Genomic DNA, 17,346 nt, shown 5'->3' with positions numbered 1-17,346 from the left:
GACTCAAAATGGCGGCTAATGGACTTAAAATGGCGGCTAATGGACTCAAAATGGTGACTAGAATATTCAAAATGGCTGCTAGAAGACTCGAAATGGCGACTAGAAGACTCCAAATGGCGACTAAAAAACTCAACATGGCGGCTAATGGATTCAAAATGGTGTCTAGAAGAGTCAAAATTTCGGCTAATGGACTCAAAATGGCGGCTAAGGCTCAAAATGGCGGCTAGAAGACTCAAAATGGCGGCTAGAAGACTCAACATGGCGGCTAATGGATTCAAAATGGTGTCTAGAAGAGTCAAAATTTCGGCTAAGACTCAAAATGGAGGGAAGAAGAGTAAAATGGGGGCTAAAAGACTCAAAATGGCGGCTGTAAAATGGTTCCAGCAGCTGGTGTTGATTTTATATAATATATGGCGGCTATAGACTCAAAATGTCGACTTAAAAAGGCGGCTGTACAATGGTTTCTGCAGCTGGTATAGTTTTATTTAGAAGATACGCACCCAGTATTTCCATAAAAATGATTTTCTTAAACTTTATAACAGATAGAGATATTAAATTTGGTATATATATACTCGTTTAGTTAGCGCACAGACATTAATTGTTCAAAATCCTTGCACGCCACTTTCCGCCACAAGTAGAGTCATTGAAGTAGAGTCATTGAATTTGGTATGTATGTATACTGGCTTAGAACGCGCGCAGATTTTTTGTGTTTAAATTAAACTGATTTTTTCGAAAACTAACAAAGTCAAAGTCACCCTTCAATCTTGTGGGCGGTAGATGATGATATTCTTACTTTATTATTATTTACCACTAGACTACAGAGCAAAAACAACGAATTGGTGGAAAAATTATACAAACATGAACTTATTTCAACGACCGAAAGAAATAAGCTTATAACAAACACATCAATTTCACCAAGAATATACGGATTACCTAAAATTCATAAAGAAGGTACGCTATTGAGACCAATCTGCTCATCAATTGCTTCTTCGTCCCACGGACCATGCAAATACATAGTCAACCTATTAAAAAATATAACGGCAGACTCAACATACAACGTAAAGAACGCCTCAGAATTTAAGACAAGGATTAATGACACATACATTTGCGACGCATTTGACGTAGTCTCAGTTTTTCCTAGTATTCCAATAGAATTGACACTTGACACCATTAGGGAAAAATGGATAAAAATAAAAGCGCACACTAACATTCCAAATTAACATTCATGGAAATAGTACGTTTTTGTATACCATTAAACAGATATTTTAAAAACAAGGACACACAACTAAAAGGAATGCCTATGGGATCACCAGCGTCGCCAATAATAGTAGACATAATTATGTATTTTTCGGATTTCATCTTTTGTCGTCTGCGCAGAGACAACTTGCTCGTTGCGTCGCCGGAAGAGAAGAGAGACGCTGTCTCCCACCTATCGATGACTTATCGCTAACAATCGATACTTAGTACTAACAATCGATACTTATTACTAACAATCGATACTTATCCCTAACAATCGATATATGCATGAGCATTTAACAGACTTTGTAAATAATTGGAATCTTACAAAATAAATAAAAGTAGCGAAGTTATTGACAAAAAACACTGTTTTATGGGAATATTTTAATATTTATATTTTAATATATTACAGATATTAAGTTTCATGACGATAGCTCAGAAAATAATGTAGTTATTAAGAAAAGTCACAGTTTGCCCTTTGAATGGGAACTGTGTCCGAAATATAAAAACCGTGCAGTGTGTGATGATTCCTTTTATGCGTTGCACACTTCTGATAAAAATAAATATACCCTTGTCACACCTAAAACCCACTTCTAAGAATGTCGGTTGCAAATCACATTACCCAGTAGAAGATTGTAGATGGAGAAGCTGTCAGGAAGGCTTCGGCGGGGGGTGCGGCTTACGGGAACAATAGAAATGCCAGACTCGTACGTTTAGGTAGATAATTAATATAAGTTTATTAACTAATTGTGACTTAACAATAAAATGACGTTTGCAAAGCGATGCCGTTGGATTCGTTCGTGGTGGCCGTTCGTTACCACCGATCGTAGGAGCTTATTCGTTCGCACCCTTTCTCGTCAACGTTTTGTTACCAACTGTTTTATACTTATACTTATACTTTATGGCGGCTAAAATGACAGCAAAATGGTGGGTAGAAGACACAAAGTGGCGGCTAGAAGACTCAAAATGGCGGCTAATGGACTTAAAATGGCGGCTAATGGACTCAAAATGGTGACTAGAATATTCAAAATGGCTGCTAGAAGACTCAAAATGGCGACTAGAAGACTCCAAATGGCGGCTAAAAAACTCAACATGGCGGCTAATGGATTCAAAATGGTGTCTAGAAGAGTCAAAATTTCGGCTAAGACTCAAAATGGAGGGAACAAGAGTAAAATGGGGGCTAAAAGACTCAAAATGGCGGCTGTAAAATGGTTCCAGCAGCTGGTGTTGATTTTATATAATATATGGCGGCTATAGACTCAAAATGTCGACTTAAAAAGGCGGCTGTACAATGGTTTCTGCAGCTGGTATAGTTTTTATTTAAAAGATACGCACCCAGTATTTCCATAAAAATGATTTTCTTAAACTTTATAACAGATAGAGATATTAAATTTGGTATATATACTCGTTTAGTTAGCGCACAGACATTAATTGTTCAAAATCCTTGCACGCCACTTTCCGCCACAAGTAGAGTCATTGAAGTAGAGTCATTGAATTTGGTATGTATGTATACTGGCTTAGAACGCGCGCACGTTTTTTGTGTTTAAATTAAACTGATTTTTTCGAAAACTAACAAAGTCAAAGTCACCCTTCAATCTTGTGGGCGGTAGATGATGATATTCTTACTTTATTATTATTTACCACTAGACTACAGACCAAAAACAACGAATTGGTGGAAAAATTATACAAACATGAACTTATTTCAACGACCGAAAGAAATAAGCTTATAACAAACACATCAATTTCACCAAGAATAAACGGATTACCTAAAATTCATAAAGAAGGTACGCTATTGAGACCAATCTGCTCATCAATTGCTTCTTCATCCTACGGACCATGCAAATACATAGTCAACCTATTAAAAAATATATATACGGCAGACTCAACATACAACGTAAAGAACGCCTCAGAATTTAAGACAAGGATTAATGACACATACATTTGCGACGCATTTGACGTAGTCTCAGTTTTTCCTAGTATTCCAATAGAATTGACACTTGACACCATTAGGGAAAAATGGATAAAAATAAAAGCGCACACTAACATTCCAAATTAACATTCATGGAAATAGTACGTTTTTGTATACCATTAAACAGATATTTTAAAAACAAGGACACACAACTAAAAGGAATGCCTATGGGATCACCAGCGTCGCCAATAATAGTAGACATAATTATGTATTTTTCGGATTTCAACTTTTGTCGTCTGCGCAGAGACAACTTGCTCGTTGCGTCGCCGGAAGAGAAGAGAGACGCTGTCTCCCACCTATCGATGACTTATCGCTAACAATCGATACTTAGTACTAACAATCGATACTTATTACTAACAATCGATACTTATCCCTAACAATCGATATATGCATGAGCATTTAACAGACTTTGTAAATAATTGGAATCTTACAAAATAAATAAAAGTAGCGAAGTTATTGACAAAAAACACTGTTTTATGGGAATATTTTAATATTTATATTTTAATATATTACAGATATTAAGTTTCATGACGATAGCTCAGAAAATAATGTAGTTATTAAGAAAAGTCACAGTTTGCCCTTTGAATGGGAACTGTGTCCGAAATATAAAAACCGTGCAGTGTGTGATGATTCCTTTTATGCGTTGCACACTTCTGATAAAAATAAATATACCCTTGTCACACCTAAAACCCACTTCTAAGAATGTCGGTTGCAAATCACATTACCCAGTAGAAGATTGTAGATGGAGAAGCTGTCAGGAAGGCTTCGGCGGGGGGTGCGGCTTACGGGAACAATAGAAATGCCAGACTCGTACGTTTAGGTAGATAATTAATATAAGTTTATTAACTAATTGTGACTTAACAATAAAATGACGTTTGCAAAGCGATGCCGTTGGATTCGTTCGTGGTGGCCGTTCGTTACCACCGATCGTAGGAGCTTATTCGCTCGCACCCTTTCTCGTCAACGTTTTGTTACCAACTGTTTTATACTTATACTTATACTTTATGGCGGCTGAAATGACAGCAAAATGGTGGGTAGAAGACACAAAGTGGCGGCTAGAAGACTCAAAATGGCGGCTAATGGACTTAAAATGGCGGCTAATGGACTCAAAATGGTGACTAGAATATTCAAAATGGCTGCTAGAAGACTCAAAATGGCGACTAGAAGACTCCAAATGGCGGCTAAAAAACTCAACATGGCGGCTAATGGATTCAAAATGGTGTCTAGAAGAGTCAAAATTTCGGCTAATGGACTCAAAATGGCGGCTAAGGCTCAAAATGGCGGCTAGAAGACTCAAAATGGCGGCTAAGGCTCAAAATGGCAGCTAGAAGATTTAAAATGACGGCTGAAAGACTCAAAATGGCGGCTAAAATGACAGCAAAATGGTGGGTAGAAGACACAAAGTGGCGGCTAGAAGACTCAAAATGGCGGCTAATGGACTTAAAATGGCGGCTAATGGACTCAAAATGGTGACTAGAATATTCAAAATGGCTGCTAGAAGACTCAAAATGGCGACTAGAAGACTCCAAATGGCGGCTAAAAAACTCAACATGGCGGCTAATGGATTCAAAATGGTGTCTAGAAGAGTCAAAATTTCGGCTAAGACTCAAAATGGAGGGAACAAGAGTAAAATGGGGGCTAAAAGACTCAAAATGGCGGCTGTAAAATGGTTCCAGCAGCTGGTGTTGATTTTATATAATATATGGCGGCTATAGACTCAAAATGTCGACTTAAAAAGGCGGCTGTACAATGGTTTCTGCAGCTGGTATAGTTTTTATTTAAAAGATACGCACCCAGTATTTCCATAAAAATTTTCTTAAACTTTATAACAGATAGAGATATTAAATTTGGTATATATTGTAAGATTCCAATTATTTAAAGTCTGTTAAATGCTCATGTATATATCGATTGTTAGTAATAAGTATCGATTGTTAGTAATAAGTATCGATTGTTAGTAATAAGTATCGATTGTTAGTAATAAGTATCGATGGTTAGCGATAAGTCCTCGATAGGTTGAGAGACGGCGTCTCTCTTCTCCTCCGGCGATGCAACGAGCAAGTTGCATCTGCGCAAAACCCAAAGATTAAATCCGACCAATACAAACTAATCTTTATCATTTTTACTTAATAATTAGGTGTTTACAACTCAGAAGTGGGATGACCACCCGAAAGAATACATATTTCGGGACACGGCACGCCACATGTTCCACATCTAGGACGGCCGCCTCCACGCCCACCGCTGTTAGTGCACCCACTGCGGTGACTACCGCTGCAGTACCGGCGGCCACAGGAGCCGCCGCTGCTGCACCTGCCGCTGCAGTACCGAGAACCTCTGTGCCGACTGCTGACACACGCGCCCCTGCCGGGCCCGCCGCTGCTGGGCCAACTGCTGATATACTCGCCCCTGCCGGGCCCGCCGCTGCTGGGCCAACTGCCGCCATACGAGACCCTGCGGGGCTAACTGATGCCACATTCGCCCCTGCCGGGCCCGCCGCTGCCGGGCCAACTGCCGCCACACTCGCCCCTGCCGGGCCCGCCGCTGCTGGGCCAACTGCTGATATACTCGCCCCTGCCGGGCCCGCCGCTGCCACTGCTGTACCCGCTGCCACTGCTGTACCCACCACCGCTGTACCCGCCGCCGCTGCCACTGCTGTACCCGCTGCCACTGCTGTACCCACCACCGCTGTACCCGCCGCCGCTGCCACCGCTGTACCCGCCGACGCTGCTGTCGCATCCATTACGGTACCTGCCGCCGCTGCCACTGCTGCACCCGCTGCCACTGCTGTACCCACCGCCGCTGCCACTGCTGTACCCACCGCCGCTGCCACTGCTGTACCCACCATCGCTGCCGCCGCTGCCACTGCTGCACCCGCTGCCACTGCGGTACCCACCACCGCTGCTGCCGCTGCACCCGCTGCCACTGCTGTACCCGCTGCCACTGCTGTACCCGCTGCCACTGCTGTACCCGCTGACTATATGTCTGCCATGCGGGCTGCGGCCTCGCTCGCCGCCTCCGCCACTGGTCCCAACGCGGACCCATGGGAAGAGATGCCCGCTTTAGTGCCCTCCGTATCGACTGCCGCGGCCGCCATCACACCGGCCACTTCCGCCTCCCCCAGCCTGGATGAGCAACTGGTGACGCTACAGAAACAACATGAGTTGCTACAGCTACAGCATCAAATCCGCAAACTGCAGCAGGGGATTGACGAATCCCAAGCACCGAGGCAGCAAGTCTGTGACGTGAGTGTTATTGAGAGCATGGTGGCTCGATTTTCAGCGGATACCGCATACGATGTGAAGAAATGGCTGAACGATCTGGAAGACGCATTTGAAATTCTGCAGTTGAACGACCGCCTACGGTTGGTTGCATGCCGTCGTATGCTGGAAGGTACGGCGGCGGTGCTGCTGCGCACGGTATCGGTGCACAGCTACGAAGAATTGAAGGCAATCCTCTTGCGAGAATTTGGACGCTCGTGTAGCATCGAGGAAGTGTACCACGCTTTGCGTGGCCGGCACATCAAGGCAGGCGAGGGATGTTTAAGATTCGCAATCGAGATGCAGGAGATTGCCATGAATGCACCGATTCCGGAGAACGAGCTGGTCGACCTGTTCATTGATGGACTGCGGGACAACTCTACTCGAGTCGGCATGCTGTACTCAGCTCGGACAATGGCTGAACTGAAGCCCCTACTGGAACGCTACGAGCGCCTCCGTATGCTGGCCGCTGCCTCCAGACAAAGCAATAGTGTGAAGGCGCAGCCAACAACAACTGCCGTGGCGCCTGGAAACAAATCGTCTGGCACCGTCACGAGTGAGACCAGATGCTTCAACTGCTCAGGATGGGGGCATTACAAGAGTCAATGCCCGAAACCAATGAGACCTCCGAATTCATGTTTCAAGTGTGGCATAGTGGGCCACAGCTACAAAAACTGCCCGTCTCGAATTGGGAATGCCACCAATATCACTGCCGCCGCCGCTGATGAAGCGGGAGATCGACTAGACCATTTACAACTGGTGAGTGTTGCTTTTGTTTGTGATGAAGTGCAAGATAGGAAATTTATAGATATGTTTTCCCTCCTGGATTCGGGCAGTCCAAAGAGTTTTATCCGTCAATCTGAAGTCCCCTCCAACTGCCGTCTTAGCCCCCGTACATTGAACTGCCGTGGTTTAGGAAATAGCCAACTTCTGTCCTTAGGCCAAGTCCAGTGTAGTGTTCGCCTCCGCAACACACAGACAATACATACGTTTGAAGTCCTGACGAACCAAGCAACCGAACTGCCGATGATTATAGGTAGAGATCTTCTGTATAAAATTAATATTAGACTCTGTAAACTGAAGGAACGAGAATATGAAAAAGAATCGTTGATACTCATGAATAAACCGACTGAATGTATAAATCCAAAACTTACTGCTGTTCTGAAGTCCTTTGACATATTTATGGAAAAGAGAGTGATACTGCCGTGTGATAGGAATGAGATTGTATCTGCCGAATTGTTGTCTGATTCTCCCCTTCCGAAAACTTCTGCTGTACCTTCGGAAACATTGAACGATGCACTTATGGCGATAAATGCCATTTAGCTCCCTGCTGTCAGTGAATTAGACTTTGATATAGAGCCCGCGTTACGGGAAGAGCAAACCGCAGCCCTTAAGTCTATTATTTCCACTTCGTATGTACAAGTTGATCCAGATTTAATCAAGCCCATGAACTATGAGATGAAAATAGAATTGACTAGCCAAACTCCGATTTTCTGCCGCCCCCGCCGTCTGTCGCACCACGAGGTGCGTGAGATTTGTGACGATCTCTTGAAAGTTGGCATTATTCGCCACAGTAGTTCCCCTTACGCTGCCGCGATTGTCCCTGTACGCAAAAAGGATAACACCCTAAGAAAGTGTGTAGATTACCGCCCGTTGAACAAAATTACAGTTCGAGATCCGGAAAATGATCTCGAACTGTAATTTTCTCTGTTAGATGATTGCATTGAACATCTGGGTGGCAACTCATTCTTCACTATCTTGGACTTGAAGAACGGTTTCCACCATGTGAAAATGCACCCAGACTCAATCAAATATACTGCCTTTGTAACCCCTGATGGCCAGTTTGAATATGTACGCATGCCCTTCGGACTTTGTAATGGCCCTTCCGTGTTCGCTAGATTCGTTTATTTTGTCCTTAAGGAATTTATTAACCGAGGTCAACTGGTGATATATATGGACGACATTCTAGTCGCGTCGCATGACTTTGAAACCCACCTTGAGATTCTGAAGGAAATATTGTATGTGTTAAGAGTGAACGGGCTATGCCTGAAGCTGACGAAATGCCGTTTTGCGTGTAGGGAACTAGAGTACTTGGGCTACTTAGCCAATTCCGCCGGTATCACGCCTAAACCAGCTCATATTCAGGCGATACGGGATTTGCCCATTCCAAGGGATAGCAAGGAATTAGAGCGTTGCCTAGGCCTATTCTCATACTTCCGCCGATTTGTATCAGGTTTCGCTAAGATTGCGTGTCCGCTGTCCCGATTGTTAAGAAAAGATACCCCTTATGTCTTCTCCGATGAATGCCTTGAAGCTTTCCGAACACTGAAGTTGAAATTGATCGAATCCCCCGTGTTATCTATTTACAACCCGAAGTCTGAAACAGAGTTACACTGCGATGCTAGTTCAATTGGTTTCGGAGCAGTGCTCCTCCAGAAACAAACAGACGGTAAATTACACCCAGTGTCCTACTTCTCTAAGATGGCCTCCGCCGCTGAATCGAAACTACACAGTTATGAGCTAGAGACGTTAGCTATAGTGTATTCCTTAAAACGTTTTGTGACGTACCTTAAGTTCATCCCGTTCAAAATCGTGACCGATTGTAATTCCCTTGCGCTGACACTGAGAAATGGTGGACATTCCGCCAAGATTGCTCGCTGGGCCCTGCTGTTAGAAAACTATAACTACACGATTGTACACCGCTCGGGGTTGGTATGCCCCATGCTGATGCTCTAAGTAGAATAGAAACTGCCGCATACGTTGACGATATAAACCTTGACTTCCAACTGCAGTTAACCCAGAACCGGGACCCTGAGATTGTCAAACTCCGAGATGAGTTAGAGAAATATGAGATAGCGGATTTCGAACTGCGAGATGGAGTAGTGTACCGCCTGTCCTCGACGAGTGTACCCCAACTTTATGTCCCTTCCGAAATGATAAATCATGTCATACGAGTAGTGCACGAGAAGCTTGGCCATAGGGCCACGGAGAAATGTTGTGCACAGATCAAGAAGCATTACTGGTTCCCGTGTATGAAGTCTTATGTTAACAATTACATTAAAAATTGCCTCAAGTGTATCTACTACTCCGCGTCCGCTTCGGACCACCGTGTCACGCTACATAGTATTCCGAAAGTGCCCCTTCCGTTTGATACCGTCCGTATTGACCATTTGGGCCCCCTTCCGTCCATACGTTCTAAGAAAAAGTATCTTCTGGTTGTCATTGACGCTTTCACCAAATTTGTGAAGCTGTACCCTGCCGCCACGACTAATTCACGTGAAGTATGCCAGACATTAGAATCTCAGTATTTCGCAAATTACAGTAGACCCCGCCGAGTCATCAGTGATCGAGGTACCTGCTTTACTTCCTCCGAGTTTGAAGAATTTCTGAAGGCCAATATTATAATTCATGTGCTGAATGCCACTGCCTCACCCCGGGCCAACGGCCAAGTCGAGCGGGTTAACCGTGTGTTGGGCCCCATGTTGGGTAAACTGACGGAACCTGTGGACCACGCAGATTGGGTCCAACAACTGCCGAACATAGAGTTTGCATTGAATAACTCCGTCCACTCCACAACCAAATTTGCCGCTTCCATACTTCTATTCGGTGTTGAACAACGAGGTGTGGTAGTAGATGAACTAACCGAACGGTTGGGTGAGAGAACGGAGGAGGTCGATGCCTCAGAGATAGACGTCCGGAGATTAGCCTTCCGTAACATTGTTAAGTCCCAAGAATATAATTCGGAATATTATTCGAAGCATCACCTCCCTGCCGTTAGTTTTGAGGAGGGGGATTTCGTAGTTATTAAGAATGTGGATACTTCGGCAGGCACGAACAAAAGCTTATCAGGCGGTATCGTGGTCCGTATGTGGTTCATAAAAAACTTCCGAATGACCGATATGTTATCCGGGATGTAGAGGGCTCCCAAATCACCCAACTACCATATGATGGTGTCCTAGAAGCCTCCAAATTAAAGCTATGGGTTGCCCCTGATCAAGATTGGACTTCTGATAGCCAAACAAAGGCGACACCAGCCACTTAAGATTCTTATTTACCCCCCCTCCGTTGTTACAATTGGAATCGAGGTCGATTCCTCGTCAGGACGGCCGAGTTGTAAGATTCCAATTATTTAAAGTCTGTTAAATGCTCATGTATATATCGATTGTTAGTAATAAGTATCGATTGTTAGTAATAAGTATCGATGGTTAGCGATAAGTCCTCGATAGGTTGAGAGACGGCGTCTCTCTTCTCTTCCGACGATGCAACGAGCAAGTTGCATCTGCGCAAAACCCAAAGATTAAATCCGACCAATACAAACTAATCTTTATCATTTTTACTTAATAATTAGGTGTTTACAATATACTCGTTTAGTTAGCGCACAGACATTAATTGTTCAAAATCCTTGCACGCCACTTTCCGCCACAAGTAGAGTCATTGAAGTAGAGTCATTGAATTTGGTATGTATGTATACTGGCTTAGAACGCGCGCAGATTTTTTGTGTTTAAATTAAACTGATTTTTTCGAAAACTAACAAAGTCAAAGTCACCCTTCAATCTTGTGGGCGGTAGATGATGATATTCTTACTTTATTATTATTTACCACTAGACTACAGACCAAAAACAACGAATTGGTGGAAAAATTATACAAACATGAACTTATTTCAACGACCGAAAGAAATAAGCTTATAACAAACACATCAATTTCACCAAGAATAAACGGATTACCTAAAATTCATAAAGAAGGTACGCTATTGAGACCAATCTGCTCATCAATTGCTTCTTCATCCTACGGACCATGCAAATACATAGTCAACCTATTAAAAAATATAACGGCAGACTCAACATACAACGTAAAGAACGCCTCATTTAAGACAAGGATTAATGACACATACATTTGCGACGCATTTGACGTAGTCTCAGTTTTTCCTAGTATTCCAATAGAATTGACACTTGACACCATTAGGGAAAAATGGATAAAAATAAAAGCGCACACTAACATTCCAAATTAACATTCATGGAAATAGTACGTTTTTGTATACCATTAAACAGATATTTTAAAAACAAGGACACACAACTAAAGGAATGCCTATGGATCACCAGCGTCGCCAATAATAGTAGACATAATTATGTATTTTTCGGATTTCATCTTTTGTCGTCTGCGCAGAGACAACTTGCTCGTTGCGTCGCCGGAAGAGAAGAGAGACGCTGTCTCCCACCTATCGATGACTTATCGCTAACAATCGATACTTAGTACTAACAATCGATACTTATTACTAACAATCGATACTTATCCCTAACAATCGATATATGCATGAGCATTTAACAGACTTTGTAAATAATTGGAATCTTACAAAATAAATAAAAGTAGCGAAGTTATTGACAAAAAACACTGTTTTATGGGAATATTTTAATATTTATATTTTAATATATTACAGATATTAAGTTTCATGACGATAGCTCAGAAAATAATGTAGTTATTAAGAAAGTCACAGTTTGCCCTTTGAATGGGAACTATATGATATGGTGTTCCGATCCGGCTGTGTCCGAAATATAAAAACCGTGCAGTGTGTGATGATTCCTTTTATGCGTTGCACACTTCTGATAAAAATAAATATACCCTTGTCACACCTAAAACCCACATCTAAGAATGTCGGTTGCAAATCACATTACCCAGTAGAAGATTGTAGATGGAGAAGCTGTCAGGAAGGCTTCGGCGGGGGTGCGGCTTACGGGAACAATAGAAATGCCAGACTCGTACGTTTAGGTAGAGAATTAATATAAGTTATTAACTAATTGTGACTTAACAATAAATGACGTTTGCAAAGCGATGACGTTGGATTCGTTCGTGGTGGCCGTTCGTTACCACCGATCGTAGGAGCTTATTCGCTCGCACCCTTTCTCGTCAACGTTTTGTTACCAACTGTTTTATACTTATACTTATACTTATGGCGGCTAAAATGACAGCAAAATGGTGGGTAGAAGACACAAAGTGGCGGCTAGAAGACTCAAAATGGCGGCTAATGGACTTAAAATGGCGGCTAATGGACTCAAAATGGTGACTAGAATATTCAAAATGGCTGCTAGAAGACTCAAAATGGCGACTAGAAGACTCCAAATGGCGGCTAAAAAACTCAACATGGCGGCTAATGGATTCAAAATGGTGTCTAGAAGAGTCAAAATTTCGGCTAATGGACTCAAAATGGCGGCTAAGGCTCAAAATGGCGGCTAGAAGACTCAAAATGGCGGCTAAGGCTCAAAATGGCAGCTAGAAGATTTAAAATGACGGCTGAAAGACTCAAAATGGCGGCTAAAATGACAGCAAAATGGTGGCTAGAAGACACAAAGTGGGCGCTAGTCGACTTAAAATGGCGTCAAGAATAAAAATGGCGGCTTAAAGACTCAAAATGGTGACTAGAACATTCAAATGGCTGCTAGAAGACTCAAAATGGCGACTAGAAGACTCAAAATATCGACTAAAAGACTCAAAATGGCGGCTAGAAGACTCAACATGGCGGCTAATGGATTCAAAATGGTGTCTAGAAGAGTCAAAATTTCGGCTAAGACTCAAAATGGAGGGAAGAAGAGTAAAATGGGGGCTAAAAGACTCAAAATGGCGGCTGTAAAATGGTTCCAGCAGCTGGTGTTGATTTTATATAATATATGGCGGCTATAGACTCAAAATGTCGACTTAAAAAGGCGGCTGTACAATGGTTTCTGCAGCTGGTATGGTTTTTATTTAAAAGATACGCACCCAGTATTTCCATAAAAATGATTTCTTAAACTTTATAACAGATAGAGATATTAAATTGGTATATATACTCGTTTAGTTAGCGCACAGACATTAATTGTTCAAAATCCTTGCACGCCACTTTCCGCCACAAGTAGAGTCATTGAAGTAGAGTCATTGAATTTGGTATGTATGTATACTGGCTAAGAACGCGCGCACGTTTTTGTGTTTAAATTAAACTGATTTTTTCGAAAACTAACAATGTCAAAGTCACCCTTCAATCTTGTGGGCGGTAGATGATGATATTCTTACTTTATTATTATTTACCACTAGACTACAGACCAAAAACAACGAATTGGTGGAAAAATTATACAAACATGAACTTATTTCAACGACCGAAAGAAATAAGCTTATAACAAACACATCAATTTCACCAAGAATAAACGGATTACCTAAAATTCATAAAGAAGGTACGCTATTGAGACCAATCTGCTCATCAATTGCTTCTTCATCCTACGGACCATGCAAATACATAGTCAACCTATTAAAAAATATAACGGCAGACTCAACATACAACGTAAAGAACCCCCTTAGAATTTAAGACAAGGATTAATGACACATACATTTGCGACGAATTTGACGTAGTCTCAGTTTTTCCTAGTATTCCAATAGAATTGACACTTGACACCATTAGGGAAAAATGGATAAAAATAAAAGCGCACACTAACATTCCAAATTAACATTCATGGAAATAGTACGTTTTTGTATACCATTAAACAGATATTTTAAAAACAAGGACACACAACTAAAAGGAATGCCTATGGGATCACCAGCGTCGCCAATAATAGTAGACATAATTATGTATTTTTCGGATTTCATCTTTGTCGTCTGCGCAGAGACAACTTGCTCGTTGCGTCGCCGGAAGAGAAGAGAGACGCTGTCTCCCACCTATCGATGACTTATCGCTAACAATCGATACTTAGTACTAACAATCGATACTTATTACTAACAATCGATACTTATCCCTAACAATCGATATATGCATGAGCATTTAACAGACTTTGTAAATAATTGGAATCTTGCAAAATAAATAAAAGTAGCGAAGTTATTGACAAAAAACACTGTTTTATGGGAATATTTTAATATTTATATTTTAATATATTACAGATATTAAGTTTCATGACGATAGCTCAGAAAATAATGTAGTTATTAAGAAAAGTCACAGTTTGCCCTTTGAATGGGAACTATATGATATGGTGTTCCGATCCGGCTGTGTCGAAATATAAAACCGTGCAGTGTGTGATGATTCCTTTTATGCGTTGCACACTTCTGATAAAATAAATATACCCTTGTCACACCTAAAACCCACTTCTAAGAATGTCGGTTGCAAATCACATTACCCAGTAGAAGATTGTAGATGGAGAAGCTGTCAGGAAGGCTTCGGCGGGGGGTGCGGCTTACGGGAACAATAGAAATGCCAGATCGTACGTTTAGGTAGATAATTAATATAAGTTTATTAACTAATTGTGACTTAACAATAAAATGACGTTTGCAAAGCGATGCCGTTGGATTCGTTCGTGGTGGCCGTTCGTTACCACCGATCGTAGGAGCTTATTCGTTCGCACCCTTTCCGTCAACGTTTTGTTACCAACTGTTTTATACTTATACTATACTTTATGGCGGCTAAAATGACAGCAAAATGGTGGTAGAAGACACAAAGTGGCGGCTAGAAGACTCAAAATGGCGGCTAATGGACTTAAAATGGCGGCTAATGGACTCAAAATGGTGACTAGAATATTCAAATGGCTGCTAGAAGACTCAAAATGGCGACTAGAAGACTCCAAATGGCGGCTAAAAAACTCAACATGGCGGCTAATGGATTCAAAATGGTGTCTAGAAGAGTCAAATTTCGGCTAATGGATCAAAATGGCGGCTAAGGCTCAAAATGGCGGCTAGAAGACTCAAATGGCGGCTAAGGCTCAAAATGGCAGCTAGAAGATATAAATTGACGGCTGAAAGACTCAAAATGGCGGCTAAAATGACAGCAAAATGGTGGCTAGAAGACACAAAGTGGGCGCTAGTCGACTTAAAATGGCGTCAAGAATAAAAATGGCGGCTTAAAGACTCAAAATGGTGACTAGAACATTCAAAATGGCTGCTAGAAGACTCAAATGGCGACTAGAAGACTCAAAATATCGACTAAAAGACTCAAAATGGCGGCTAGAAGACTCAACATGGCGGCTAATGGATTCAAAATGGTGTCTAGAAGAGTCAAAATTTCGGCTAAGACTCAAAATGGAGGGAAGAAGAGTAAAATGGGGGCTAAAGACTCAAAATGGCGGCTGTAAAATGGTTCCAGCAGCTGGTGTTGATTTATATAATATATGGCGGCTATAGACTCAAAATGTCGACTTAAAAAGGCGGCTGTACAATGGTTTCTGCAGCTGGTATGGTTTTTATTTAAAAGATACACACCCAGTATTTCCATAAAAATGATTTCTTAAACTTTATAACAGATAGAGATATTAAATTTGGTTATATATACTCGTTTAGTTAGCGCACAGACATTAATTGTTCAAAATCCTTGCACGCCACTTTCCGCCACAAGTAGAGTCATTGAAGTAGAGTCATTGAATTTGTATGTATGTATACTGGCTTAGAACGCGCGCAGATTTTTGTGTTTAAATTAAACTGATTTTTCGAAAACTAACAAAGTCAAAGTCACCCTTCAATCTTGTGGGCGGTAGATGATGATATTCTTACTTTATTATTATTTACCACTAGACTACAGACCAAAAACAACGAATTGGTGGAAAAATTATACAAACATGAACTTATTTCAACGACCGAAAGAAATAAGCTTATAACAAACACATCAATTTCACCAAGAATATACGGATTACCTAAAATTCATAAAGAAGGTACGCTATTGAGACCAATCTGCTCATCAATTGCTTCTTCGTCCCACGGACCATGCAAATACATAGTCAACCTATTAAAAAATATAACGGCAGACTCAACATACAACGTAAAGAACGCCTCAGAATTAAGACAAGGATTAATGACACATTTGCGACGAATTTGACGTAGTCTCAGTTTTTCCTAGTATTCCAATAGAATTGACACTTGACACCATTAGGGAAAATGGATAAAATAAAAGCGCACACTAACATTCCAAATTAACATTCATGGAAATAGTACGTTTTTGTATACCATTAAACAGATATTTTAAAAACAAGGACACACAACTAAAAGGAATGCCTATGGGATCACCAGCGTCGCCAATAATAGTAGACATAATTATGTATTTTTCGGATTTCATCTTTTGTCGTCTGCGCAGAGACAACTTGCTCGTTGCGTCGCCGGAAGAGAAGAGAGACGCTGTCTCCCACCTATCGATGACTTATCGCTAACAATCGATACTTAGTACTAACAATCGATACTTATTACTAACAATCGATACTTATCCCTAACAATCGATATATGCATGAGCATTTAACAGACTTTGTAAATAATTGGAATCTTACAAAATAAATAAAAGTAGCGAAGTTATTGACAAAAAACACTGTTTTATGGGAATATTTTAATATTTATATTTTAATATATTACAGATATTAAGTTTCATGACGATAGCTCAGAAAATAATGTAGTTATTAAGAAAAGTCACAGTTTGCCCTTTGAATGGGAACTATATGATATGGTGTTCCGATCCGGCTGTGTCCGAAATATAAAAACCGTGCAGTGTGTGATGATTCCTTTTATGCGTTGCACACTTCTGATAAAAATAAATATACCCTTGTCACACCTAAAACCCACTTCTATGAATGTCGGTTGCAAATCACATTACCCAGTAGAAGATTGTAGATGGAGAAGCTGTCAGGAAGGCTTCGGCGGGGGTGCGGCTTACGGGAACAATAGAAATGCCAGACTCGTACGTTTAGGTAGATAATTAATATAAGTTTATTAACTAATTGTGACTTAACAATAAAATGACGTTTGCAAAGCGATGCCGTTGGATTCGTTCGTGGTGGCCGTTCGTTACCACCGATCGTAGGAGCTTATTCGTTCGCACCCTTTCTCGTCAACGTTTTGTTACCAACTGTTTTATACTTATACTTATACTTTATGGCGGCTAAAATGACAGCAAAATGGTGGGTAGTT

The sequence above is a fragment of the Drosophila willistoni genome, unplaced genomic scaffold (genome assembly GCF_018902025.1).
Source record: "Drosophila willistoni isolate 14030-0811.24 unplaced genomic scaffold, UCI_dwil_1.1 Seg485, whole genome shotgun sequence".
NCBI lineage: Eukaryota > Metazoa > Arthropoda > Insecta > Diptera > Drosophilidae > Drosophila > Drosophila willistoni.
This window is presented reverse-complemented; position numbering follows the sequence as displayed.